The sequence below is a fragment of the Mixophyes fleayi genome, unplaced genomic scaffold (assembly GCF_038048845.1).
Source record: "Mixophyes fleayi isolate aMixFle1 unplaced genomic scaffold, aMixFle1.hap1 Scaffold_86, whole genome shotgun sequence".
Classification (NCBI taxonomy): domain Eukaryota; kingdom Metazoa; phylum Chordata; class Amphibia; order Anura; family Limnodynastidae; genus Mixophyes; species Mixophyes fleayi.
Genome location: NW_027448586.1, coordinates 205268 through 230207, shown reverse-complemented (window position 1 = coordinate 230207; position 24940 = coordinate 205268). Strand labels below are relative to the sequence as shown.

Sequence of the window (24940 nt, the reverse complement as noted above, 5' to 3'; positions counted from 1 at the left end):
AAGAGAGAATGAGGCCTTCACCTTTGGCTATTAGTGGCAGATCCCAAAAAGTTACCCAGGCTACAATTGGTGCACAACTACTGTTACGCGTCAAAGCTGAGCTGCAAGATACCAGTGAGGCATTACAGGAGAATATTTGCTCTGATTCACAAATGACAACAATCCCTGTGGAGAGTCCATCCAACAGTGGGATGTCTAATCGTGAGCATTCTGCTGATGTGTGCCTTAATAGCCCGAGTGTAGCCGGTGATACCCAAATTGAGGATGCCACTTTGGAATTAGAAGAGGATGAGGGGGAGATTTGTGTAGGCGACGAGGGCGCTAATGAGGATGTTGATGAGGATGAGGTTGTTTGTGTAAGTCCTGCACCAGTGGCAGCAGTTCTGGCACGTGACAAGAAAAAGGCCATTGTCATGCCTGGGCATAAAACAAAAAAATCCACTTCTTATGTGTGGAATTATTTCTACCCAAATCCAGACAACAATTGTATAGCCATTTGTAGTGTATGTGAAGCCACAGTCAGTCGAGGGAGGGACCTTAACCATCTTGGAACCTCGTCTATGTTACGCCATTTAACGAGAGTTCATGGCAAAGTGTTGGGAAAAGCTGAAAGTTCTTCCCAAAAGAATACAAGCACTCCCTCATCAGCTAAGACCCTCCGCTCACCGACATACCGACGGCTACAAAATACACCCACCACACCATCCTCATCAATATCCTCAGTAGCGCTCGGAGTTAGCCCGGCATCCCACTTAAGGCTGGATGACTCCGGCACTATTATTGATTCCTCTGAAGAAAGCGTTAGTCCTGCTGCTGCTGTTGCTGCTGCTGGGGGTGAATCGTCATCCCAGAGGCAGGTGAATAAAATGAGCAGTCCTACATTTCAGCAATTAACTGTGAAACAATCATTTGCGAGGGGAAGCAAATATGACAGCAGTCACCCAGTCGCCAAGCGAATCACAGACGCCATGGCTGCAATGTTAGTGTTAGATCTGCGTCCAATCTCCACAATAAACGCAGCTGGTTTTTCACAGTTAATTGAGGTTTTGTGTCCGCGTTACAGAATTCCATCGCGACACCATTTCTCCCGTAAAGCTATTCCACAACTATACCAAAAAGTGTGTAAAAATGTAGAGATTGCGCTGAAAAATGCCATTCTGCCCACTGTTCACTTAACCACAGATATGTGGACAAGTGGAAGTGGCCAAACCAAAGACTATATGACTGTGACAGCCCACTGGGTTGGTCATTCACCTTCACCAGCAGGAACAGCAGCAGCATGTACACCACTACGTAACATTTGTCACAGGCAGGCCACTCTTTGTATCACCGGCTTCACTAACAGGCATACGGCTGACAATTTGTTACGCAAACTGAGAGATGTGATTGATGCATGGCTTATACCACTCGGACTCTCCCCAGGGTATGTCATTTCAGATAACGCCAACAATATAGTGCGAGCATTACAGCTGGGTGATTTCCAACATATTCCCTGTTTTGCTCACACCATCAACTTGGTGGTGCAGAGCTTCCTACGAAATAACCGTGAGGTGCAGGAGATGCTTTCGGTGGCCCGTAAAATTTCAGGCCATTTCAGGCATTCAGCCACAGCATGTAGGAGATTACAGCAGCTCCAAGAGCAGTTTAACTTGCCCTGCCACCAACTTAAGCAAGAGGTGGTAACTCGGTGGAATTCCACCCTGTACATGCTTCAGAGGATGGAGGAACAGCGCAAAGCCATCCAAGCATATTGCACAAGTCATGACATTGGGAAAGGAGGGGGGATGTATTTCACTCTTGCACAGTGGGGAATCCTTTCAGTGCTGTGCAAGGTGCTGAAACCATTTGAAGTTGTGACATGTGAGGTCAGTGCAGACTCTGCTAGTTTGAGCCAAGTCATTCCTTTAATTAGACTATTGGAAAAGCAGCTTGAGAAAATGAAGGAGGAGCTGAAAGCAAGCAATTCAGCAAAGTATGTTGGCCTTGTCGATCAAGTACTTAATTCGCTTCACAATGATCCTCGAGTTATTAAGATCTTGAACTCGGATCAGTACGTTTTGGCCACTGTGCTTGATCCAAGGTTTAAAACCTACATTGAGTCTTTACTTGTAAATGAGCGAGATGTGAACTTTTGCAAGGAGCTATTGCTCAGCAAGTTGGCCGCTGAACTGGGCCTCGGCTTGACGACGTGTCCTCCTTCACTTTCTCAAGCTGTTGCTCGTAAAAAATTAAATTTCCAAAAAAGAAGCAGGGAAGACACAGGGGGCAGACGAGAACAATTTAACATCTGGGCTGGTTTGAAGGATTTTTCAAAAAAAAGTGTCACTTTGCCCATAAGTCCATCCAATATGAGTATAAACATGCAAAGGATGGTGGAGGATTACTTTCAAGAGGTAGTTGATATGGAAATGTCAGACAGTCCCTTTCCTTACTGGGAAGAAAAGCAAGCCATTTGGAAACCCATGTACAAACTTGCTTTGCAATACCTAAGCTGCCCACCCTCCAGTGTGTACTCTGAACGAGTGTTCAGCACAGCAGGGAACTTAGTCAGTGATCGCCGTAGAAGGTTACTTCCCAAAAATGTGGAGAAAATGATGTTTATAAAAATGAACTACATCTTCCACGAGGAAGGCCTTCACCATCCAAGACATCCAAGCACTGACTGTTCTCTAATGGCGGATTCAAGCGGCGATGAATTGATAGTCTGTGATGATGACGTACACACTGATGAGGGTGAGGATGAAGCTGAAGATGATGCCGATAACATCTTTTTAAAACTTTCTATGTAAGTGTAGGGTGCAATCTACCCCCAAAGAGGAAAGGGACTTGTGGCATTTCCATATCACATACCATCTTGAAAGGCTGCTGTTAGGGCAATTTATCCTTAAGGGTAGGGTGTCATAGACAGAGTGACCCTAAACTGGCTTTGTCCATTTTTCATAATATTGTACAGTCTATAATGGCTGAATTTTTTAGTATTTTATACAAGTGGAGGGGGGCCTAGAGAGACAGAAACCAAACTGGCTTTCTCCATGTCAATTAATATTGTACAGTCTATAATGGCTGAATTTTTTGGTATTTTATACAAGTGGAGGGGGGCCTAGAGAGACAGAGTGACCCCAAACTGTCTTTCTCCATGTCAATTAATATTGTACAGTCTATAATGGCTGAATTTTTTAGTATTTTATACAAGTGGAGGGGGGGCTAGAGAGACAGAAACCAAACTGGCTTTCTCCATGTCAATTAATATTGTACAGTCTATAATGGCTGAATTTTTTGGTATTTTATACAAGTGGAGGGGGGCCTAGAGAGACAGAGTGACCCCAAACTGTCTTTCTCCATGTCAATTAATATTGTACAGTCTATAATGGCTGAATTTTTTAGTATTTTATACAAGTGGAGGGGGGCCTAGAGAGACAGAAACCAAACTGGCTTTCTCCATGTCAATTAATATTGTACAGTCTATAATGGCTGAATTTTTTGCTATTTTATACAAGTGGAGGGGGGCCTTGAGAGACAGAAAGCAAACTGGCTTTTTCCATTTCTTTACATATTTAACTATAAGTGTAGGGTGTAATATACATTCAAAGACGATGGCTGCATTGCCAATATGCATAGATGGAGAGGAAGACAATCTGTTTTGTGTGTAGAATAGGCCTACCAACGAACAATTAAACTGTTTTTTTGGATGATTTATTACCTCAACAATTAGATTACTTGTCTCTAAAACAGTTGGAGCACTAAATTGGGTTAATTTAGGCCCAAAAACATGGATTTTCCCAAAAAATAGCAAAACAAAACCAAACAAAACCAAAACCAAAACCAAAACACGCAATGGCGGTTTTGCAAAACCAAAACCAAAACCAAAACACGACGGTAATCCAGATCCAAAACCGAATCCAAAACCAAAACACGGGGGTCAGTGACCATCTCTAATCTATATATACATCTATTACACCCTGTACATCTATATATACATCTATTACACCCTGTACATCTATATATACATCTATTACACCGTGTACATCTATATATACCTCTATTACACCCTGTACATCTATATATACATCTATTACACCCTGTACATCTATATATACCTCTATTACACCCTGTACATCTATATATATACATCTATTACACCCTGTACATCTATATATACCTCTATTATACCCTGTACATATATATATATATATATATATATATATATATACATCTATTACACCCTGTACATCTATATATACCTCTATTACACCCTGTACATCTATATATACATCTATTACACCCTGTACATCTATATATACCTCTATTACACCCTGTACATCTATATATACATCTATTACACCCTGTACATCTATATATACCTCTATTACACCCTGTACATCTATATATACCTCTATTACACCCTGTACATCTATATATACATCTATTACACCCTGTACATCTATATATACATCTATTACACCCTGAACATCTATATATATACATCTATGTTTCCACAGTATAGTGTCTCCCTAGAAAAAACAAGTTCACAGGAAGAAAAATAAACTGCTCTACACCATTTCAGCTATCCAAGTGTCCCTCCGCTTTTTTTTTTTTTTTAAGTGTGAAAATTTTTTGGACTCCATCATTGTCCCATTTCACCATGAATATGTGAACTAGATTTATCATTTTGGAAACCTGCATTGTTTTGCTATGGGCAAGGTCGATTTTTACCTATGTAACCAGAGCACTGTTAGGGTAAAGAAAAGAAAGTATGTTGATTTTGACATAAAGACTGGCAGCAGCATTCTGTTAAAATGAGCTGAGATTGTAATTGACTTTTTTCTTTAACTAAACAGAAAAGAAACAAAGTTTCTACCACAAGTTTACCAATTTAGGATTGCCTTAGATAATGAAGAAAGAGCAAGTAGCAGAGGATGGTTTCGATCCATCGACCTCTGGGTTATGGGCCCAGCACGCTTCCGCTGCGCCACTCTGCTAGTTATGCAATGTTTGTTGACTCCTGAAGGTTTGAGGCAACCCAGGAAAGAACCAATATTTATTTTTGTTGGTTGGCAGATAAAGAACAGTAATGAAATGTCATGAAATTTGTCCGGAATAATGCATTTCAGCCCATGTCATGACCACACGCTGCAAGTTGTCTCTGTGGCGCAATTGGTTAGCGCGTTCGGCTGTTAACCGAAAGGTTGGTGGTTCAAGCCCACCCAGGGACGTAGATGACTGGTTTTCATATCAATTTTTAGACATCATCTAATCCATCCTCTTGAGGTGTGGGGTGCCTCTGATCCAATTACCTTCATGCCTATCAATGGTGAGTTTAGTTTGTTCTAGACAGTTTTACTCAACTTCATACTTTGGAAATCCAATTTAGCAACTGGTTGCAGAGGTAAATATATTGGACAGACTGTGGAAACCAAATTAGTATTAAAATTGCTCTCCCTGTTCCTACCTTGTAGTTACGCTACCAAAACGGACTTTCTAAAAAGTGTCCTACGAAGCCAAGTCCATGAATAAAGCCTGTGCACAAGCATTTATTCTTGTATTGTTGCCAAAAACCAATTCCATATGCAATGGCAGCTAAATGTTTCCTGAGTATAGTGTCTCCCTAGAAAAAACAAGTTCACAGGAAGAAAAATAAACTGCTCTACACCATTTCAGCTATAAAAGTGTCCCTCCGCTTTTTTTTTTTTTTTTTTTTAAGTGTGAAAATTTTTTGGACTCCATCATTGTCCCATTTCACCATGAATATGTGAACTAGATTTATCATTTTGGAAACCTGCATTGTTTTGCTATGGGCAAGGTCGATTTTTACCTATGTAACCAGAGCACTGTTAGGGTAAAGAAAAGAAAGTATGTTGATTTTGACATAAAGACTGGCAGCAGCATTCTGTTAACATGAGCTGAGATTGTAATAGACTTTTTTCTTTAACTAAACAGAAAAGAAACAAAGTTTCTACCACAAGTTTACCAATTTAGGATTGCCTTAGATAATGAAGAAAGAGCAAGTAGCAGAGGATGGTTTCGATCCATCGACCTCTGTGTTATGGGCCCAGCACGCTTCCGCTGCGCCACTCTGCTAGTCATGCAATGTTTGTTGACTCCTGAAGGTTTGAGGCAACCCAGGAAAGAACCAATATTTATTTTTGTTGGTTGGCAGATAAAGAACAGTAATGAAATGTCATGAAATTTGTCCGTAATAATGCATTTCAGCCCATGTCATGAACACACGCTGCAAGTTGTCTCTGTGGCACAATTGGTTAGCGTGTTCGGCTGTTAACCGAAAGGTTGGTGGTTCAAGCCCACCCAGGGACGTAGATGACTGGTTTTCATATCAATTTTTAGACATCATCTAATCCATCCTCTTGAGGTGTGGGGTGCCTCTGATCCAATTACCTTCATGCCTATCAATGGTGAGTTTAGTTTGTTCTAGACAGTTTTACTCAACTTCATACTTTGGAAATCCAATTTAGCAACTGGTTGCAGAGGTAAATATATTGGACAGACTGTGGAAACCAAATTAGTATTAAAATTGCTCTCCCTGTTCCTACCTTGTAGTTACGCTACCAAAACGGACTTTCTAAAAAGTGTCCTACGAAGCCAAGTCCATGAATAAAGCCTGTGCACAAGCATTTATTCTTGTATTGTTGCCAAAAACCAATTCCATATGCAATGGCAGCTAAATGTTTCCTGAGTATAGTGTCTCCCTAGAAAAAACAAGTTCACAGGAAGAAAAATAAACTGCTCTACACGATTTCAGCTATCCAAGTGTCCCTCCGCTTTTTTTTTTTTTTTAAGTGTGAAAATTTTTTGGACTCCATCATTGTCCCATTTCACCATGAATATGTGAACTAGATTTATCATTTTGGAAACCTGCATTGTTTTGCTATGGGCAAGGTCGATTTTTACCTATGTAACCAGAGCACTGTTAGGGTAAAGAAAAGAAAGTATGTTGATTTTGACATAAAGACTGGCAGCAGCATTCTGTTAAAATGAGCTGAGATTGTAATTGACTTTTTTCTTTAACTAAACAGAAAAGAAACAAAGTTTCTACCACAAGTTTACCAATTTAGGATTGCCTTAGATAATGAAGAAAGAGCAAGTAGCAGAGGATGGTTTCGATCCATCGACCTCTGGGTTATGGGCCCAGCACGCTTCCGCTGCGCCACTCTGCTGGTCATGCAATGTTTGTTGACTCCTGAAGGTTTGAGGCAACCCAGGAAAGAACCAATATTTATTTTTGTTGGTTGGCAGATAAAGAACAGTAATGAAATGTCATGAAATTTGTCCGGAATAATGCATTTCAGCCCATGCCATGAACACACGCGGCAAGTTGTCTCTGTGGCGCAATTGGTTAGCGTGTTCGGCTGTTAACCGAAAGGTTGGTGGTTCAAGCCCACCCAGGGATGTAGATGACTGGTTTTCATATCAATTTTTAGACATCATCTAATCCATCCTCTTGAGGTGTGGGGTGCCTCTGATCCAATTACCTTCATGCCTATCAATGGTGAGTTTAGTTTGTTCTAGACAGTTTTACTCAACTTCATACTTTGGAAATCCAATTTAGCAACTGGTTGCAGAGGTAAATATATTGAACAGACTGTGGAAATCAAATTAGTATTAAAATTGCTCTCCCTGTTCCTACCTTGTATTTACGCTACCAAAACGGACTTTCTAAAAAGTGTCCTACGAAGCCAAGTCCATGAATAAAGCCTGTGCACAAGCATTTATTCTTGTATTGTTGCCAAAAACCAATTCCATATGCAATGGCAGCTAAATGTTTCCTGAGTATAGTGTCTCCCTAGAAAAAACAAGTTCACAGGAAGAAAAATAAACTGCTCTACACCATTTCAGCTATCCAAGTGTCCCTCCGCTTTTTTTTTTTTTTTTTTTAAGTGTGAAAATTTTTTGGACTCCATCATTGTCCCATTTCACCATGAATATGTGAACTAGATTTATCATTTTGGAAACCTGCATTGTTTTGCTATGGGCAAGGTCGATTTTTACCTATGTAACCAGAGCACTGTTAGGGTAAAGAAAAGAAAGTATGTTGATTTTGACATAAAGACTGGCAGCAGCATTCTGTTAAAATGAGCTGAGATTGTAATTGACTTTTTTCTTTAACTAAACAGAAAAGAAACAAAGTTTCTACCACAAGTTTACCAATTTAGGATTGCCTTAGATAATGAAGAAAGAGCAAGTAGCAGAGGATGGTTTCGATCCATCGACCTCTGGGTTATGGGCCCAGCACGCTTCCGCTGCGCCACTCTGCTAGTCATGCAATGTTTGTTGACTCCTGAAGGTTTGAGGCAACCCAGGAAAGAACCAATATTTATTTTTGTTGGTTGGCAGATAAAGAACAGTAATGAAATGTCATGAAATTTGTCCGGAATAATGCATTTCAGCCCATGCCATGAACACACGCTGCAAGTTGTCTCTGTGGCGCAATTGGTTAGCGTGTTCAGCTGTTAACCGAAAGGTTGGTGGTTCAAGCCCACCCAGGGACATAGATGACTGGTTTTCATATCAATTTTTAGACATCATCTAATCCATCCTCTTGAGGTGTGGGGTGCCTCTGATCCAATTACCTTCATGCCTATCAATGGTGAGTTTAGTTTGTTCTAGACAGTTTTACTCAACTTCATACTTTGGAAATCCAATTTAGCAACTGGTTGCAGAGGTAAATATATTGGACAGACTGTGGAAACCAAATTAGTATTAAAATTGCTCTCCCTGTTCCTACCTTGTAGTTACGCTACCAAAACGGACTTTCTAAAAAGTGTCCTACAAAGCCAAGTCCATGAATAAAGCCTGTGCACAAGCATTTATTCTTGTATTGTTGCCAAAAACCAATTCCATATGCAATGGCAGCTAAATGTTTCCTGAGTATAGTGTCTCCCTAGAAAAAACAAGTTCACAGGAAGAAAAATAAACTGCTCTACACCATTTCAGCTATCCAAGTGTCCCTCCGCTTTTTTTTTTTTTTTTTTTAAGTGTGAAAATTTTTTGGACTCCATCATTGTCCCATTTCACCATGAATATGTGAACTAGATTTATCATTTTGGAAACCTGCATTGTTTTGCTATGGGCAAGGTCGATTTTTACCTATGTAACCAGAGCACTGTTAGGGTAAAGAAAAGAAAGTATGTTGATTTTGACATAAAGACTGGCAGCAGCATTCTGTTAAAATGAGCTGAGATTGTAATTGACTTTTTTCTTTAACTAAACAGAAAAGAAACAAAGTTTCTACCACAAGTTTACCAATTTAGGATTGCCTTAGATAATGAAGAAAGAGCAAGTAGCAGAGGATGGTTTCGATCCATCGACCTCTGGGTTATGGGCCCAGCACGCTTCCGCTGCGCCACTCTGCTAGTCATGCAATGTTTGTTGACTCCTGAAGGTTTGAGGCAACCCAGGAAAGAACCAATATTTATTTTTGTTGGTTGGCAGATAAAGAACAGTAATGAAATGTCATGAAATTTGTCCGGAATAATGCATTTCAGCCCATGCCATGAACACACGCTGCAAGTTGTCTCTGTGGCGCAATTGGTTAGCGTGTTCAGCTGTTAACCGAAAGGTTGGTGGTTCAAGCCCACCCAGGGACATAGATGACTGGTTTTCATATCAATTTTTAGACATCATCTAATCCATCCTCTTGAGGTGTGGGGTGCCTCTGATCCAATTACCTTCATGCCTATCAATGGTGAGTTTAGTTTGTTCTAGACAGTTTTACTCAACTTCATACTTTGGAAATCCAATTTAGCAACTGGTTGCAGAGGTAAATATATTGGACAGACTGTGGAAACCAAATTAGTATTAAAATTGCTCTCCCTGTTCCTACCTTGTAGTTACGCTACCAAAACGGACTTTCTAAAAAGTGTCCTACAAAGCCAAGTCCATGAATAAAGCCTGTGCACAAGCATTTATTCTTGTATTGTTGCCAAAAACCAATTCCATATGCAATGGCAGCTAAATGTTTCCTGAGTATAGTGTCTCCCTAGAAAAAACAAGTTCACAGGAAGAAAAATAAACTGCTCTACACGATTTCAGCTATCCAAGTGTCCCTCCGCTTTTTTTTTTTTTTTAAGTGTGAAAATTTTTTGGACTCCATCATTGTCCCATTTCACCATGAATATGTGAACTAGATTTATCATTTTGGAAACCTGCATTGTTTTGCTATGGGCAAGGTCGATTTTTACCTATGTAACCAGAGCACTGTTAGGGTAAAGAAAAGAAAGTATGTTGATTTTGACATAAAGACTGGCAGCAGCATTCTGTTAAAATGAGCTGAGATTGTAATTGACTTTTTTCTTTAACTAAACAGAAAAGAAACAAAGTTTCTACCACAAGTTTACCAATTTAGGATTGCCTTAGATAATGAAGAAAGAGCAAGTAGCAGAGGATGGTTTCGATCCATCGACCTCTGGGTTATGGGCCCAGCACGCTTCCGCTGCGCCACTCTGCTGGTCATGCAATGTTTGTTGACTCCTGAAGGTTTGAGGCAACCCAGGAAAGAACCAATATTTATTTTTGTTGGTTGGCAGATAAAGAACAGTAATGAAATGTCATGAAATTTGTCCGTAATAATGCATTTCAGCCCATGCCATGAACACACGCTGCAAGTTGTCTCTGTGGCGCAATTGGTTAGCGTGTTCGGCTGTTAACCGAAAGGTTGGTGGTTGAAGCCCACCCAGGGACGTAGATGACTGGTTTTCATATCAATTTTTAGACATCATCTAATCCATCCTCTTGAGGTGTGGGGTGCCTCTGATCCAATTACCTTCATGCCTATCAATGGTGAGTGTAGTTTGTTCTAGACAGTTTTACTCAACTTCATACTTTGGAAATCCAATTTAGCAACTGGTTGCAGAGGTAAATATATTGGACAGACTGTGGAAACCAAATTAGTATTAAAATTGCTCTCCCTGTTCCTACCTTGTAGTTACGCTACCAAAACGGACTTTCTAAAAAGTGTTCTACGAAGCCAAGTCCATGAATAAAGCCTGTGCACAAGCATTTATTCTTGTATTGTTGCCAAAAACCAATTCCATATGCAATGGCAGCTAAATGTTTCCTGAGTATAGTGTCTCCCTAGAAAAAACAAGTTCACAGGAAGAAAAATAAACTGCTCTACACCATTTCAGCTATCCAAGTGTCCCTCCGCTTTTTTTTTTTTTTTTAAGTGTGAAAATTTTTTGGACTCCATCATTGTCCCATTTCACCATGAATATGTGAACTAGATTTATCATTTTGGAAACCTGCATTGTTTTGCTATGGGCAAGGTCGATTTTTACCTATGTAACCAGAGCACTGTTAGGGTAAAGAAAAGAAAGTATGTTGATTTTGACATAAAGACTGGCAGCAGCATTCTGTTAAAATGAGCTGAGATTATAATAGACTTTTTTCTTTAACTAAACAGAAAAGAAACAAAGTTTCTACCACAAGTTTACCAATTTAGGATTGCCTTAGATAATGAAGAAAGAGCAAGTAGCAGAGGATGGTTTCGATCCATCGACCTCTGGGTTATGGGCCCAGCACGCTTCCGCTGCGCCACTCTGCTAGTCATGCAATGTTTGTTGACTCCTGAAGGTTTGAGGCAACCCAGGAAAGAACCAATATTTATTTTTGTTGGTTGGCAGATAAAGAACAGTAATGAAATGTCATGAAATTTGTCCGGAATAATGCATTTCAGCCCATGCCATGAACACACGTTGCAAGTTGTCTCTGTGGCGCAATTGGTTAGCGTGTTCGGCTGTTAACCGAAAGGTTGGTGGTTCAAGCCCACCCAGGGACGTAGATGACTGGTTTTCATATCAATTTTTAGACATCATCTAATCCATCCTCTTGAGGTGTGGGGTGCCTCTGATCCAATTACCTTCATGCCTATCAATGGTGAGTTTAGTTTGTTCTAGACAGTTTTACTCAACTTCATACTTTGGAAATCCAATTTAGCAACTGGTTGCAGAGGTAAATATATTGGACAGACTGTGGAAACCAAATTAGTATTAAAATTGCTCTCCCTGTTCCTACCTTGTAGTTACGCTACCAAAACGGACTTTCTAAAAAGTGTCCTACGAAGCCAAGTCCATGAATAAAGCCTGTGCACAAGCATTTATTCTTGTATTGTTGCCAAAAACCAATTCCATATGCAATGGCAGCTAAATGTTTCTTGAGTATAGTGTCTCCCTAGAAAAAACAAGTTCACAGGAAGAAAAATAAACTGCTCTACACCATTTCAGCTATCCAAGTGTCCCTCCGCTTTTTTTTTTTTTTTTTTTTAAGTGTGAAAATTTTTTGGACTCCATCATTGTCCCATTTCACCATGAATATGTGAACTAGATTTATCATTTTGGAAACCTGCATTGTTTTGCTATGGGCAAGGTCGATTTTTACCTATGTAACCAGAGCACTGTTAGGGTAAAGAAAAGAAAGTATGTTGATTTTGACATAAAGACTGGCAGCAGCATTCTGTTAAAATGAGCTGAGATTGTAATTGACTTTTTTCTTTAACTAAACAGAAAAGAAACAAAGTTTCTACCACAAGTTTACCAATTTAGGATTGCCTTAGATAATGAAGAAAGAGCAAGTAGCAGAGGATGGTTTCGATCCATCGACCTCTGGGTTATGGGCCCAGCACGCTTCCGCTGCGCCACTCTGCTAGTCATGCAATGTTTGTTGACTCCTGAAGGTTTGAGGCAACCCAGGAAAGAACCAATATTTATTTTTGTTGGTTGGCAGATAAAGAACAGTAATGAAATGTCATGAAATTTGTCCGGAATAATGCATTTCAGCCCATGCCATGAACACACGCTGCAAGTTGTCTCTGTGGCGCAATTGGTTAGCGTGTTCAGCTGTTAACCGAAAGGTTGGTGGTTCAAGCCCACCCAGGGACATAGATGACTGGTTTTCATATCAATTTTTAGACATCATCTAATCCATCCTCTTGAGGTGTGGGGTGCCTCTGATCCAATTACCTTCATGCCTATCAATGGTGAGTTTAGTTTGTTCTAGACAGTTTTACTCAACTTCATACTTTGGAAATCCAATTTAGCAACTGGTTGCAGAGGTAAATATATTGGACAGACTGTGGAAACCAAATTAGTATTAAAATTGCTCTCCCTGTTCCTACCTTGTAGTTACGCTACCAAAACGGACTTTCTAAAAAGTGTCCTACGAAGCCAAGTCCATGAATAAAGCCTGTGCACAAGCATTTATTCTTGTATTGTTGCCAAAAACCAATTCCATATGCAATGGCAGCTAAATGTTTCCTGAGTATAGTGTCTCCCTAGAAAAAACAAGTTCACAGGAAGAAAAATAAACTGCTCTACACCATTTCAGCTATCCAAGTGTCCCTCCGCTTTTTTTTTTTTTTTTTTTAAGTGTGAAAATTTTTTGGACTCCATCATTGTCCCATTTCACCATGAATATGTGAACTAGATTTATCATTTTGGAAACCTGCATTGTTTTGCTATGGGCAAGGTCGATTTTTACCTATGTAACCAGAGCACTGTTAGGGTAAAGAAAAGAAAGTATGTTGATTTTGACATAAAGACTGGCAGCAGCATTCTGTTAAAATGAGCTGAGATTGTAATTGACTTTTTTCTTTAACTAAACAGAAAAGAAACAAAGTTTCTACCACAAGTTTACCAATTTAGGATTGCCTTAGATAATGAAGAAAGAGCAAGCAGCAGAGGATGGTTTCAATCCATCGACCTCTGGGTTATGGGCCCAGCACGCTTCCGCTGCGCCACTCTGCTAGTCATGCAATGTTTGTTGACTCCTGAAGGTTTGAGGCAACCCAGGAAAGAACCAATATTTATTTTTGTTGGTTGGCAGATAAAGAACAGTAATGAAATGTCATGAAATTTGTCCGTAATAATGCATTTCAGCCCATGCCATGAACACACGCTGCAAGCTGTCTCTGTGGCGCAATTGGTTAGCGTGTTCGGCTGTTAACCGAAAGGTTGGTGGTTGAAGCCCACCCAGGGACGTAGATGACTGGTTTTCATATCAATTTTTAGACATCATCTAATCCATCCTCTTGAGGTGTGGGGTGCCTCTGATCCAATTACCTTCATGCCTATCAATGGTGAGTTTAGTTTGTTCTAGACAGTTTTACTCAACTTCATACTTTGGAAATCCAATTTAGCAACTGGTTGCAGAGGTAAATATATTGGACAGACTGTGGAAACCAAATTAGTATTAAAATTGCTCTCCCTGTTCCTACCTTGTAGTTACGCTACCAAAACGGACTTTCTAAAAAGTGTTCTACGAAGCCAAGTCCATGAATAAAGCCTGTGCACAAGCATTTATTCTTGTATTGTTGCCAAAAACCAATTCCATATGCAATGGCAGCTAAATGTTTCCTGAGTATAGTGTCTCCCTAGAAAAAACAAGTTCACAGGAAGAAAAATAAACTGCTCTACACCATTTCAGCTATCCAAGTGTCCCTCCGCTTTTTTTTTTTTTTTTTTTTTTAAGTGTGAAAATTTTTTGGACTCCATCATTGTCCCATTTCACCATGAATATGTGAACTAGATTTATCATTTTGGAAACCTGCATTGTTTTGCTATGGGCAAGGTCGATTTTTACCTATGTAACCAGAGCACTGTTAGGGTAAAGAAAAGAAAGTATGTTGATTTTGACATAAAGACTGGCAGCAGCATTCTGTTAAAATGAGCTGAGATTATAATAGACTTTTTTCTTTAACTAAACAGAAAAGAAACAAAGTTTCTACCACAAGTTTACCAATTTAGGATTGCCTTAGATAATGAAGAAAGAGCAAGTAGCAGAGGATGGTTTCGATCCATCGACCTCTGGGTTATGGGCCCAGCACGCTTCCGCTGCGCCACTCTGCTAGTCATGCAATGTTTGTTGACTCCTGAAGGTTTGAGGCAACCCAGGAAAGAACCAATATTTATTTTTGTTGGTTGGCAGATAAAGAACAGTAATGAAATGTCATGAAATTTGTCCGGAATAATGCATTTCAGCCCATGCCATGAACACACGTTGCAAGTTGTCTCTGTGGCGCAATTGGTTAGCGTGTTCGGCTGTTAACCGAAAGGTTGGTGGTTCAAGCCCACCCAGGGACGTAGATGACTGGTTTTCATATCAATTTTTAGACATCATCTAATCCATCCTCTTGAGGTGTGGGGTGCCTCTGATCCAATTACCTTCATGCCTATCAATGGTGAGTTTAGTTTGTTCTAGACAGTTTTACTCAACTTCATACTTTGGAAATCCAATTTAGCAACTGGTTGCAGAGGTAAATATATTGGACAGACTGTGGAAACCAAATTAGTATTAAAATTGCTCTCCCTGTTCCTACCTTGTAGTTACGCTACCAAAACGGACTTTCTAAAAAGTGTCCTACGAAGCCAAGTCCATGAATAAAGCCTGTGCACAAGCATTTATTCTTGTATTGTTGCCAAAAACCAATTCCATATGCAATGGCAGCTAAATGTTTCTTGAGTATAGTGTCTCCCTAGAAAAAACAAGTTCACAGGAAGAAAAATAAACTGCTCTACACCATTTCAGCTATCCAAGTGTCCCTCCGCTTTTTTTTTTTTTTTTTTTTAAGTGTGAAAATTTTTTGGACTCCATCATTGTCCCATTTCACCATGAATATGTGAACTAGATTTATCATTTTGGAAACCTGCATTGTTTTGCTATGGGCAAGGTCGATTTTTACCTATGTAACCAGAGCACTGTTAGGGTAAAGAAAAGAAAGTATGTTGATTTTGACATAAAGACTGGCAGCAGCATTCTGTTAAAATGAGCTGAGATTGTAATTGACTTTTTTCTTTAACTAAACAGAAAAGAAACAAAGTTTCTACCACAAGTTTACCAATTTAGGATTGCCTTAGATAATGAAGAAAGAGCAAGTAGCAGAGGATGGTTTCGATCCATCGACCTCTGGGTTATGGGCCCAGCACGCTTCCGCTGCGCCACTCTGCTAGTCATGCAATGTTTGTTGACTCCTGAAGGTTTGAGGCAACCCAGGAAAGAACCAATATTTATTTTTGTTGGTTGGCAGATAAAGAACAGTAATGAAATGTCATGAAATTTGTCCGGAATAATGCATTTCAGCCCATGCCATGAACACACGCTGCAAGTTGTCTCTGTGGCGCAATTGGTTAGCGTGTTCGGCTGTTAACCGAAAGGTTGGTGGTTCAAGCCCACCCAGGGACGTAGATGACTGGTTTTCATATCAATTTTTAGACATCATCTAATCCATCCTCTTGAGGTGTGGGGTGCCTCTGATCCAATTACCTTCATGCCTATCAATGGTGAGTTTAGTTTGTTCTAGACAGTTTTACTCAACTTCATACTTTGGAAATCCAATTTAGCAACTGGTTGCAGAGGTAAATATATTGGACAGACTGTGGAAACCAAATTAGTATTAAAATTGCTCTCCCTGTTCCTACCTTGTAGTTACGCTACCAAAACGGACTTTCTAAAAAGTGTCCTACGAAGCCAAGTCCATGAATAAAGCCTGTGCACAAGCATTTATTCTTGTATTGTTGCCAAAAACCAATTCCATATGCAATGGCAGCTAAATGTTTCCTGAGTATAGTGTCTCCCTAGAAAAAACAAGTTCACAGGAAGAAAAATAAACTGCTCTACACCATTTCAGCTATCCAAGTGTCCCTCCGCTTTTTTTTTTTTTTTTAAGTGTGAAAATTTTTTGGACTCCATCATTGTCCCATTTCACCATGAATATGTGAACTAGATTTATCATTTTGGAAACCTGCATTGTTTTGCTATGGGCAAGGTCAATTTTTACCTATGTAACCAGAGCACTGTTAGGGTAAAGAAAAGAAAGTATGTTGATTTTGACATAAAGACTGGCAGCAGCATTCTGTTAAAATGAGCTGAGATTGTAATTGACTTTTTTCTTTAACTAAACAGAAAAGAAACAAAGTTTCTACCACAAGTTTACCAATTTAGGATTGCCTTAGATAATGAAGAAAGAGCAAGTAGCAGAGGATGGTTTCGATCCATCGACCTCTGGGTTATGGGTCCAGCACGCTTCCGCTGCGCCACTCTGCTAGTCATGCAATGTTTGTTGACAGTTTTACTCAACTTCATATTTTGGAAATCCAATTTAGCAACTGGTTGCAGAGGTAAATATATTGGACAGACTGTGGAAACCAAATTAGTATTAAAATTGCTCTCCCTGTTCCTACCTTGTAGTTACGCTACCAAAACGGACTTTCTAAAAAGTGTCCTACGAAGCCAAGTCCATGAATAAAGCCTGTGCACAAGTATTTATTCTTGTATTGTTGCCAAAAACCAATTCCATATGCAATGGCAGCTAAATGTTTCCTGAGTATAGTGTCTCCCTAGAAAAAACAAGTTCACAGGAAGAAAAATAAACTGCTCTACACCATTTCAGCTATCCAAGTGTCCCTCCGCTTTTTTTTTTTTTTTTTTTTAAGTGTGAAAATTTTTTGGACTCCATCATTGTCCCATTTCACCATGAATATGTGAACTAGATTTATCATTTTGGAAACCTGCATTGTTTTGCTATGGGCAAGGTCGATTTTTACCTATGTAACCAGAGCACTGTTAGGGTAAAGAAAAGAAAGTATGTTGATTTTGACATAAAGACTGGCAGCAGCATTCTGTTAAAATGAGCTGAGATTGTAATTGACTTTTTTCTTTAACTAAACAGAAAAGAAACAAAGTTTCTACCACAAGTTTACCAATTTAGGATTGCCTTAGATAATGAAGAAAGAGCAAGTAGCAGAGGATGGTTTCGATCCATCGACCTCTGGGTTATGGGCCCAGCACGCTTCCGCTGCGCCACTCTGCTAGTCATGCAATGTTTGTTGACTCCTGAAGGTTTGAGGCAACCCAGGAAAGAACCAATATTTATTTTTGTTGGTTGGCAGATAAAGAACAGTAATGAAATGTCATGAAATTTGTCCGGAATAATGCATTTCAGCCCATGCCATGAACACACGCTGCAAGTTGTCTCTGTGGCGCAATTGGTTAGCGTGTTCGGCTGTTAACCGAAAGGTTGGTGGTTCAAGCCCACCCAGGGACGTAGATGACTGGTTTTCATATCAATTTTTAGACATCATCTAATCCATCCTCTTGAGGTGTGGGGTGCCTCTGATCCAATTACCTTCATGCCTATCAATGGTGAGTTTAGTTTGTTCTAGACAGTTTTACTCAACTTCATATTTTGGAAATCCAATTTAGCAACTGGTTGCAGAGGTAAATATATTGGACAGACTGTGGAAACCAAATTAGTATTAAAATTGCTCTCCCTGTTCCTACCTTGTAGTTACGCTACCAAAACGGACTTTCTAAAAAGTGTCCTACGAAGCCAAGTCCATGAATAAAGCCTGTGCACAAGCATTTATTCTTGTATTGTTGCCAAAAACCAATTCCATATGCAATGGCAGCTAAATGTTTCCTGAGTATAGTGTCTCCCTAGAAAAAACAAGTTCACAGGAAGAAAAATAAACTGCTCTACACCATTTCAGCTATCCAAGTGTCCCTCCGCTTTTTTTTTTTTTTTTTTTTTAAGTGTGAAAATTTTTTGGACTCCATCATTGTCCCATTTCACCATGAATATGTGAACTAGATTTATCATTTTGGAAACCTGCATTGTTTTGCTATGGGCAAGGTCGATTTTTACCTATGTAACCAGAGCACTGTTAGGGTAAAGAAAAGAAAGTATGTTGATTTTGACATAAAGACTGGCTGCAGCATTCTGTTAAAATGAGCTGAGATTGTAATTGACTTTTTTCTTTAACTAAACAGAAAAGAAACAAAGTTTCTACCACAAGTTTACCAATTTAGGATTGCCTTAGATAATGAAGAAAGAGCAAGTAGCAGAGGATGGTTTCAATCCATCGACCTCTGGGTTATGGGCCCAGCACGCTTCCGCTGCGCCACTCTGCTAGTCAAGCAATGTTTGTTGACTCCTGAAGGTTTGAGGCAACCCAGGAAAGAACCAATATTTATTTTTGTTGGTTGGCAGATAAAGAACAGTAATGAAATGTCATGAAATTTGTCCGGAATAATGCATTTCAGCCCATGCCATGAACACACGCTGCAAGTTGTCTCTGTGGCGCAATTGGTTAGCGTGTTCGGCTGTTAACCGAAAGGTTGGTGGTTCAAGCCCACCCAGGGACGTAGATGACTGGTTTTCATATCAATTTTTAAACATCATCTAATCCATCCTCTTGAGGTGTGGGGTGCCTCTGATCCAATTACCTTCATGCCTATCAATGGTGAGTTTAGTTTGTTCTAGACAGTTTTACTCAACTTCATACTTTGGAAATCCAATTTAGCAACTGGTTGCAGAGGTAAATATATTGGACAGACTGTGGAAACCAAATTAGTATTAAAATTGCTCTCCCTGTTCCTACCTTGTAGTTATGCTACCAAAACGGACTTTCTAAAAAAGTGTCCTACGAAGCCAAGTCCATGAATAAAGCCTGTGCACAAGCATTTATTCTTGTATTGTTGCCAAAAACCAATTCCATATGCAATGGCAGCTAAATGTTTCCTGAGTATAGTGTCTCCCTAGAAAAAACAAGTTCACAGGAAGAAAAATAAACTGCTCTACACCATTTCAGCTATCCAAGTGTCCCTCCGCTTTTTTTTTTTTTTAGTGTGAAAATTTTTTGGACTCCATCATTGTCCCATTTCACCATGAATATGTGAACTAGATTTATCATTTTGGAAACCTGCATTGTTTTGCTATGGGCAAGGTCGATTTTTACCTATGTAACCAGAGCACTGTTAGGGTAAAGAAAAGAAAGTATGTTGATTTTGACATAAAGACTGGCAGCAGCATTCTGTTAAAATGAGCTGAGATTGTAATTGACTTTTTTCTTTAACTAAACAGAAAAGAAACAAAGTTTCTACCACAAGTTTACCAATTTAGGATTGCCTTAGATAATGAAAAAAAAGCAAGTAGCAGAGGATGGTTTCGATCCATCGACCTCTGGGTTATGGGCCCAGCACGCTTCCGCTGCACCACTCTGCTAGTCATGCAATGTTTGTTGACTCCTGAAGGTTTGAGGCAACCCAGGAAAGAACCAATATTTATTTTTGTTGGTTGGCAGATAAAGAACAGTAATGAAATGTCATGAAATTTGTCCGGAATAATGCATTTTGGCGCAATTGGTTAGCGTGTTCGGCTGTTAACCGAAAGGTTGGTGGTTCAAGCCCACCCAGGGACGTAGATGACTGGTTTTCATATCAATTTTTAGACATCATCTAATCCATCCTCTTGAGGTGTGGGGTGCCTCTGATCCAATTACCTTCATGCCTATCAATGGTGAGTTTAGTTTGTTCTAGACAGTTTTACTCAACTTCATACTTTGGAAATCCAATTTAGCAACTGGTTGCAGAGGTAAATATATTGGACAGACTGTGGAAACCAAATTAGTATTAAAATTGCTCTCCCTGTTCCTACCTTGTAGTTACGCTACCAAAACGGACTTTCTAAAAAGTGTCCTACGAAGCCAAGTCCATGAATAAAGCCTGTGCACAAGCATTTATTCTTGTATTGTTGCCAAAAACCAATTCCATATGCAATGGCAGCTAAATGTTTCCTGAGTATAGTGTCTCCCTAGAAAAAACAAGTTTACAGGAAGAAAAATAAACTGCTCTACACCATTTCAGCTATCCAAGTGTCCCTCCGCTTTTTTTTTTTTTTTTTTTTAAGTGTGAAAATTTTTTGGACTCCATCATTGTCCCATTTCACCATGAATATGTGAACTAGATTTATCATTTTGGAAACCTGCATTGTTTTGCTATGGGCAAGGTCGATTTTTACCTATGTAACCAGAGCACTGTTAGGGTAAAGAAAAGAAAGTATGTTGATTTTGACATAAAGACTGGCAGCAGCATTCTGTTAAAATGAGCTGAGATTGTAATTGACTTTTTTCTTTAACTAAACAGAAAAGAAACAAAGTTTCTACCACAAGTTTACCAATTTAGGATTGCCTTAGATAATGAAGAAAGAGCAAGTAGCAGAGGATGGTTTCAATCCATCGACCTCTGGGTTATGGGCCCAGCACGCTTCCGCTGCGCCACTCTGCTAGTCAAGCAATGTTTGTTGACTCCTGAAGGTTTGAGGCAACCCAGGAAAGAACCAATATTTATTTTTGTTGGTTGGCAGATAAAGAACAGTAATGAAATGTCATGAAATTTGTCCGGAATAATGCATTTCAGCCCATGCCATGAACACACGCTGCAAGTTGTCTCTGTGGCGCAATTGGTTAGCGTGTTCGGCTGTTAATCGAAAGGTTGGTGGTTCAAGCCCACCCAGGGACGTAGATGACTGGTTTTCATATCAATTTTTAAACATCATCTAATCCATCCTCTTGAGGTGTGGGGTGCCTCTGATCCAATTACCTTCATGCCTATCAATGGTGAGTTTAGTTTGTTCTAGACAGTTTTACTCAACTTCATACTTTGGAAATCCAATTTAGCAACTGGTTGCAGAGGTAAATATATTGGACAGACTGTGGAAACCAAATTAGTATTAAAATTGCTCTCCCTGTTCCTACCTTGTAGTTATGCTACCAAAACTGGCTTTCTAAAAAAGTGTCCTACGAAGCCAAGTCCATGAATAAAGCCTGTGCACAAGCATTTATTCTTGTATTGTTGCCAAAAACCAATTCCATATGCAATGGCAGCTAAATGTTTCCTGAGTATAGTGTCTCCCTAGAAAAAACAAGTTCACAGGAAGAAAAATAAACTGCTCTACACCATTTCAGCTATCCAAGTGTCCCTCCGCTTTTTTTTTTTTTTAGTGTGAAAATTTTTTGGACTCCATCATTGTCCCATTTCACCATGAATATGTGAACTAGATTTATCATTTTGGAAACCTGCATTGTTTTGCTATGGGCAAGGTCGATTTTTACCTATGTAACCAGAGCACTGTTAGGGTAAAGAAAAGAAAGTATGTTGATTTTGACATAAAGACTGGCAGCAGCATTCTGTTAAAATGAGCTGAGATTGTAATTGACTTTTTTCTTTAACTAAACAGAAAAGAAACAAAGTTTCTACCACAAGTTTACCAATTTAGGATTGCCTTAGATAATGAAAAAAAAGCAAGTAGCAGAGGATGGTTTCGATCCATCGACCTCTGGGTTATGGGCCCAGCACGCTTCCGCTGCGCCACTCTGCTAGTCATGCAATGTTTGTTGACTCCTGAAGGTTTGAGGCAACCCAGGAAAGAACCAATATTTATTTTTGTTGGTTGGCAGATAAAGAACAGTAATGAAATGTCATGAAATTTGTCCGGAATAATGCATTTTAGCCCATGCCATGAACACACACTGCAAGTTGTCTCTGTGGTGCAATTGGTTAGCGTGTTCGGCTGTTAACCGAAAGGTTGGTGGTTCAAGCCCACCCAGGGACGTAGATGACTGGTTTTCATATCAATTTTTAGACATCATCTAATCCATCCTCTTGAGGTGTGGGGTGCCTCTGATCCAATTACCTTCATGCCTATCAATGGTGAGTTTAGTTTGTTCTAGACAGTTTTACTCAACTTCATACTTTGGAAATCCAATTTAGCAACTGGTTGCAGAGGTAAATATATTGGACAGACTGTGGAAACCAAATTAGTATTAAAATTGCTCTCCCTGTTCCTACCTTGTAGTTACGCTACCAAAACGGACTTTCTAAAAAGTGTCCTACGAAGCCAAGTCCATGAATAAAGCCTGTGCACAAGCATTTATTCTTGTATTGTTGCCAAAAACCAATTCCATATGCAATGGCAGCTAAATGTTTCCTGAGTATAGTGTCTCCCTAGAAAAAACAAGTTCACAGGAAGAAAAATAAACTGCTCTACACCATTTCAGCTATCCAAGTGTCCCTCCGCTTTTTTTATTTTTTTTTAAGTGTGAAAATTTTTTGGACTCCATCATTGTCCCATTTCACCATGAATATGTGAACTAGATTTATCATTTTGGAAACCTGCATTGTTTTGCTATGGGCAAGGTCGATTTTTACCTATGTAACCAGAGCACTGTTAGGGTAAAGAAAAGAAAGTATGTTGATTTTGACATAAAGACTGGCAGCAGCATTCTGTTAAAATGAGCTGAGATTGTAATTGACTTTTTTCTTTAACTAAACAGAAAAGAAACAAAGTTTCTACCACAAGTTTACCAATTTAGGATTGCCTTAGATAATGAAGAAAGAGCAAGTAGCAGAGGATGGTTTCGATCCATCGACCTCTGGGTTATGGGCCCAGCACGCTTCCGCTGCGCCACTCTGCTAGTCATGCAATGTTTGTTGACTCCTGAAGGTTTGAGGCAACCCAGGAGAGAACCAATATTTATTTTTGTTGGTTGGCAGATAAAGAACAGTAATGAAATGTCATGAAATTTGTCCGGAATAATGCATTTCAGCCCATGCCATGAACACACACTGCAAGTTGTCTCTGTGGCGCAATTGGTTAGCGTGTTCGGCTGTTAACCGAAAGGTTGGTGGTTCAAGCCCACCCAGGGACGTAGATGACTGGTTTTCATATCAATTTTTAGACATCATCTAATCCATCCTCTTGAGGTGTGGGGTGCCTCTGATCCAATTACCTTCATGCCTATCAATGGTGAGTTTAGTTTGTTCTAGACAGTTTTACTCAACTTCATCCTTTGGAAATCCAATTTAGAACCTGGTTGCAGAGGTAAATATATTGGACAGACTGTGGAAACCAAATTAGTATTAAAATTGCTCTCCCTGTTCCTACCTTGTAGTTATGCTACCAAAACGGACTTTCTAAAAAGTGTCCTACGAAGCCAAGTCCATGAATAAAGCCTGTGCACAAGCATTTATTCTTGTATTGTTGCCAAAAACCAATTCCATATGCAATGGCAGCTAAATGTTTCCTGAGTATAGTGTCTCCCTAGAAAAAACAAGTTCACAGGAAGAAAAATAAACTGCTCTACACCATTTCAGCTATCCAAGTGTCCCTCCGCTTTTTTTTTTTTTTAGTGTGAAAATTTTTTGGACTCCATCATTGTCCCATTTCACCATGAATATGTGAACTAGATTTATCATTTTGGAAACCTGCATTGTTTTGCTATGGGCAAGGTCGATTTTTACCTATGTAACCAGAGCACTGTTAGGGTAAAGAAAAGAAAGTATGTTGATTTTGACATAAAGACTGGCAGCAGCATTCTGTTAAAATGAGCTGAGATTGTAATTGACTTTTTTCTTTAACTAAACAGAAAAGAAACAAAGTTTCTACCACAAGTTTACCAATTTAGGATTGCCTTAGATAATGAAAAAAAAGCAAGTAGCAGAGGATGGTTTCGATCCATCGACCTCTGGGTTATGGGCCCAGCACGCTTCCGCTGCGCCACTCTGCTAGTCATGCAATGTTTGTTGACTCCTGAAGGTTTGAGGCAACCCAGGAAAGAACCAATATTTATTTTTGTTGGTTGGCAGATAAAGAACAGTAATGAAATGTCATGAAATTTGTCCGGAATAATGCATTTCAGCCCATGCCATGAACACACGCTGCAAGTTGTCTCTGTGGCGAAATTGGTTAGCGTGTTCGGCTGTTAACCGAAAGGTTGGTGGTTCAAGCCCACCCAGGGACGTAGATGACTGGTTTTCATATCAATTTTTAGACATCATCTAATCCATCCTCTTGAGGTGTGGGGTGCCTCTGATCCAATTACCTTCATGCCTATCAATGGTGAGTTTAGTTTGTTCTAGACAGTTTTACTCAACTTCATACTTTGGAAATCCAATTTAGCAACTGGTTGCAGAGGTAAATATATTGGACAGATTGTGGAAACCAAATTAGTATTAAAATTGCTCTCCCTGTTCCTACCTTGTAGTTACGCTACCAAAACGGACTTTCTAAAAAGTGTCCTACGAAGCCAAGTCCATGAATAAAGCCTGTGCAAAAGCATTTATTTTTGTATTGTTGCCAAAAACCAATTCCATATGC

General features: G+C 39.5%; 31 non-coding genes across 31 annotated transcripts; 18 read left to right on the top strand and 13 right to left on the bottom strand.

The window, feature by feature from the left end:
- Positions 1-4907: 4907 nt before the first annotated feature.
- Positions 4908-4979, bottom strand: TRNAM-CAU (transfer RNA methionine (anticodon CAU)). The gene has a single exon. It is a non-coding gene; the product is annotated as a tRNA-Met (tRNA).
- A 160-nt stretch (positions 4980-5139) lies between these two features.
- On the top strand, positions 5140-5213 carry TRNAN-GUU (transfer RNA asparagine (anticodon GUU)). Its single transcript has one exon. It is a non-coding gene; the product is annotated as a tRNA-Asn (tRNA).
- A 1025-nt stretch (positions 5214-6238) lies between these two features.
- On the top strand, positions 6239-6312 carry TRNAN-GUU (transfer RNA asparagine (anticodon GUU)). The gene has a single exon. It is a non-coding gene; the product is annotated as a tRNA-Asn (tRNA).
- A 788-nt stretch (positions 6313-7100) lies between these two features.
- Positions 7101-7172, bottom strand: TRNAM-CAU (transfer RNA methionine (anticodon CAU)). Its single transcript has one exon. It is a non-coding gene; the product is annotated as a tRNA-Met (tRNA).
- A 160-nt stretch (positions 7173-7332) lies between these two features.
- TRNAN-GUU (transfer RNA asparagine (anticodon GUU)) lies at positions 7333-7406 on the top strand. The gene has a single exon. It is a non-coding gene; the product is annotated as a tRNA-Asn (tRNA).
- A 792-nt stretch (positions 7407-8198) lies between these two features.
- TRNAM-CAU (transfer RNA methionine (anticodon CAU)) lies at positions 8199-8270 on the bottom strand. The gene has a single exon. It is a non-coding gene; the product is annotated as a tRNA-Met (tRNA).
- A 160-nt stretch (positions 8271-8430) lies between these two features.
- Positions 8431-8504, top strand: TRNAN-GUU (transfer RNA asparagine (anticodon GUU)). Its single transcript has one exon. It is a non-coding gene; the product is annotated as a tRNA-Asn (tRNA).
- Positions 8505-9296: 792 nt separating this feature from the next.
- TRNAM-CAU (transfer RNA methionine (anticodon CAU)) lies at positions 9297-9368 on the bottom strand. The gene has a single exon. It is a non-coding gene; the product is annotated as a tRNA-Met (tRNA).
- A 160-nt stretch (positions 9369-9528) lies between these two features.
- TRNAN-GUU (transfer RNA asparagine (anticodon GUU)) lies at positions 9529-9602 on the top strand. The gene has a single exon. It is a non-coding gene; the product is annotated as a tRNA-Asn (tRNA).
- Positions 9603-10390: 788 nt separating this feature from the next.
- TRNAM-CAU (transfer RNA methionine (anticodon CAU)) lies at positions 10391-10462 on the bottom strand. The gene has a single exon. It is a non-coding gene; the product is annotated as a tRNA-Met (tRNA).
- Positions 10463-10622: 160 nt separating this feature from the next.
- Positions 10623-10696, top strand: TRNAN-GUU (transfer RNA asparagine (anticodon GUU)). The gene has a single exon. It is a non-coding gene; the product is annotated as a tRNA-Asn (tRNA).
- A 789-nt stretch (positions 10697-11485) lies between these two features.
- On the bottom strand, positions 11486-11557 carry TRNAM-CAU (transfer RNA methionine (anticodon CAU)). The gene has a single exon. It is a non-coding gene; the product is annotated as a tRNA-Met (tRNA).
- A 160-nt stretch (positions 11558-11717) lies between these two features.
- On the top strand, positions 11718-11791 carry TRNAN-GUU (transfer RNA asparagine (anticodon GUU)). Its single transcript has one exon. It is a non-coding gene; the product is annotated as a tRNA-Asn (tRNA).
- A 793-nt stretch (positions 11792-12584) lies between these two features.
- Positions 12585-12656, bottom strand: TRNAM-CAU (transfer RNA methionine (anticodon CAU)). Its single transcript has one exon. It is a non-coding gene; the product is annotated as a tRNA-Met (tRNA).
- Positions 12657-12816: 160 nt separating this feature from the next.
- Positions 12817-12890, top strand: TRNAN-GUU (transfer RNA asparagine (anticodon GUU)). Its single transcript has one exon. It is a non-coding gene; the product is annotated as a tRNA-Asn (tRNA).
- A 1024-nt stretch (positions 12891-13914) lies between these two features.
- TRNAN-GUU (transfer RNA asparagine (anticodon GUU)) lies at positions 13915-13988 on the top strand. Its single transcript has one exon. It is a non-coding gene; the product is annotated as a tRNA-Asn (tRNA).
- Positions 13989-14783: 795 nt separating this feature from the next.
- On the bottom strand, positions 14784-14855 carry TRNAM-CAU (transfer RNA methionine (anticodon CAU)). The gene has a single exon. It is a non-coding gene; the product is annotated as a tRNA-Met (tRNA).
- A 160-nt stretch (positions 14856-15015) lies between these two features.
- Positions 15016-15089, top strand: TRNAN-GUU (transfer RNA asparagine (anticodon GUU)). The gene has a single exon. It is a non-coding gene; the product is annotated as a tRNA-Asn (tRNA).
- Positions 15090-15882: 793 nt separating this feature from the next.
- TRNAM-CAU (transfer RNA methionine (anticodon CAU)) lies at positions 15883-15954 on the bottom strand. Its single transcript has one exon. It is a non-coding gene; the product is annotated as a tRNA-Met (tRNA).
- Positions 15955-16114: 160 nt separating this feature from the next.
- On the top strand, positions 16115-16188 carry TRNAN-GUU (transfer RNA asparagine (anticodon GUU)). Its single transcript has one exon. It is a non-coding gene; the product is annotated as a tRNA-Asn (tRNA).
- A 1555-nt stretch (positions 16189-17743) lies between these two features.
- On the bottom strand, positions 17744-17815 carry TRNAM-CAU (transfer RNA methionine (anticodon CAU)). The gene has a single exon. It is a non-coding gene; the product is annotated as a tRNA-Met (tRNA).
- Positions 17816-17975: 160 nt separating this feature from the next.
- Positions 17976-18049, top strand: TRNAN-GUU (transfer RNA asparagine (anticodon GUU)). Its single transcript has one exon. It is a non-coding gene; the product is annotated as a tRNA-Asn (tRNA).
- A 1026-nt stretch (positions 18050-19075) lies between these two features.
- On the top strand, positions 19076-19149 carry TRNAN-GUU (transfer RNA asparagine (anticodon GUU)). Its single transcript has one exon. It is a non-coding gene; the product is annotated as a tRNA-Asn (tRNA).
- Positions 19150-20131: 982 nt separating this feature from the next.
- TRNAN-GUU (transfer RNA asparagine (anticodon GUU)) lies at positions 20132-20204 on the top strand. The gene has a single exon. It is a non-coding gene; the product is annotated as a tRNA-Asn (tRNA).
- Positions 20205-21229: 1025 nt separating this feature from the next.
- TRNAN-GUU (transfer RNA asparagine (anticodon GUU)) lies at positions 21230-21303 on the top strand. Its single transcript has one exon. It is a non-coding gene; the product is annotated as a tRNA-Asn (tRNA).
- Positions 21304-22090: 787 nt separating this feature from the next.
- TRNAM-CAU (transfer RNA methionine (anticodon CAU)) lies at positions 22091-22162 on the bottom strand. Its single transcript has one exon. It is a non-coding gene; the product is annotated as a tRNA-Met (tRNA).
- A 160-nt stretch (positions 22163-22322) lies between these two features.
- Positions 22323-22396, top strand: TRNAN-GUU (transfer RNA asparagine (anticodon GUU)). Its single transcript has one exon. It is a non-coding gene; the product is annotated as a tRNA-Asn (tRNA).
- A 790-nt stretch (positions 22397-23186) lies between these two features.
- On the bottom strand, positions 23187-23258 carry TRNAM-CAU (transfer RNA methionine (anticodon CAU)). Its single transcript has one exon. It is a non-coding gene; the product is annotated as a tRNA-Met (tRNA).
- A 160-nt stretch (positions 23259-23418) lies between these two features.
- TRNAN-GUU (transfer RNA asparagine (anticodon GUU)) lies at positions 23419-23492 on the top strand. Its single transcript has one exon. It is a non-coding gene; the product is annotated as a tRNA-Asn (tRNA).
- Positions 23493-24278: 786 nt separating this feature from the next.
- TRNAM-CAU (transfer RNA methionine (anticodon CAU)) lies at positions 24279-24350 on the bottom strand. The gene has a single exon. It is a non-coding gene; the product is annotated as a tRNA-Met (tRNA).
- A 160-nt stretch (positions 24351-24510) lies between these two features.
- On the top strand, positions 24511-24584 carry TRNAN-GUU (transfer RNA asparagine (anticodon GUU)). Its single transcript has one exon. It is a non-coding gene; the product is annotated as a tRNA-Asn (tRNA).
- Positions 24585-24940: the final 356 nt, after the last annotated feature.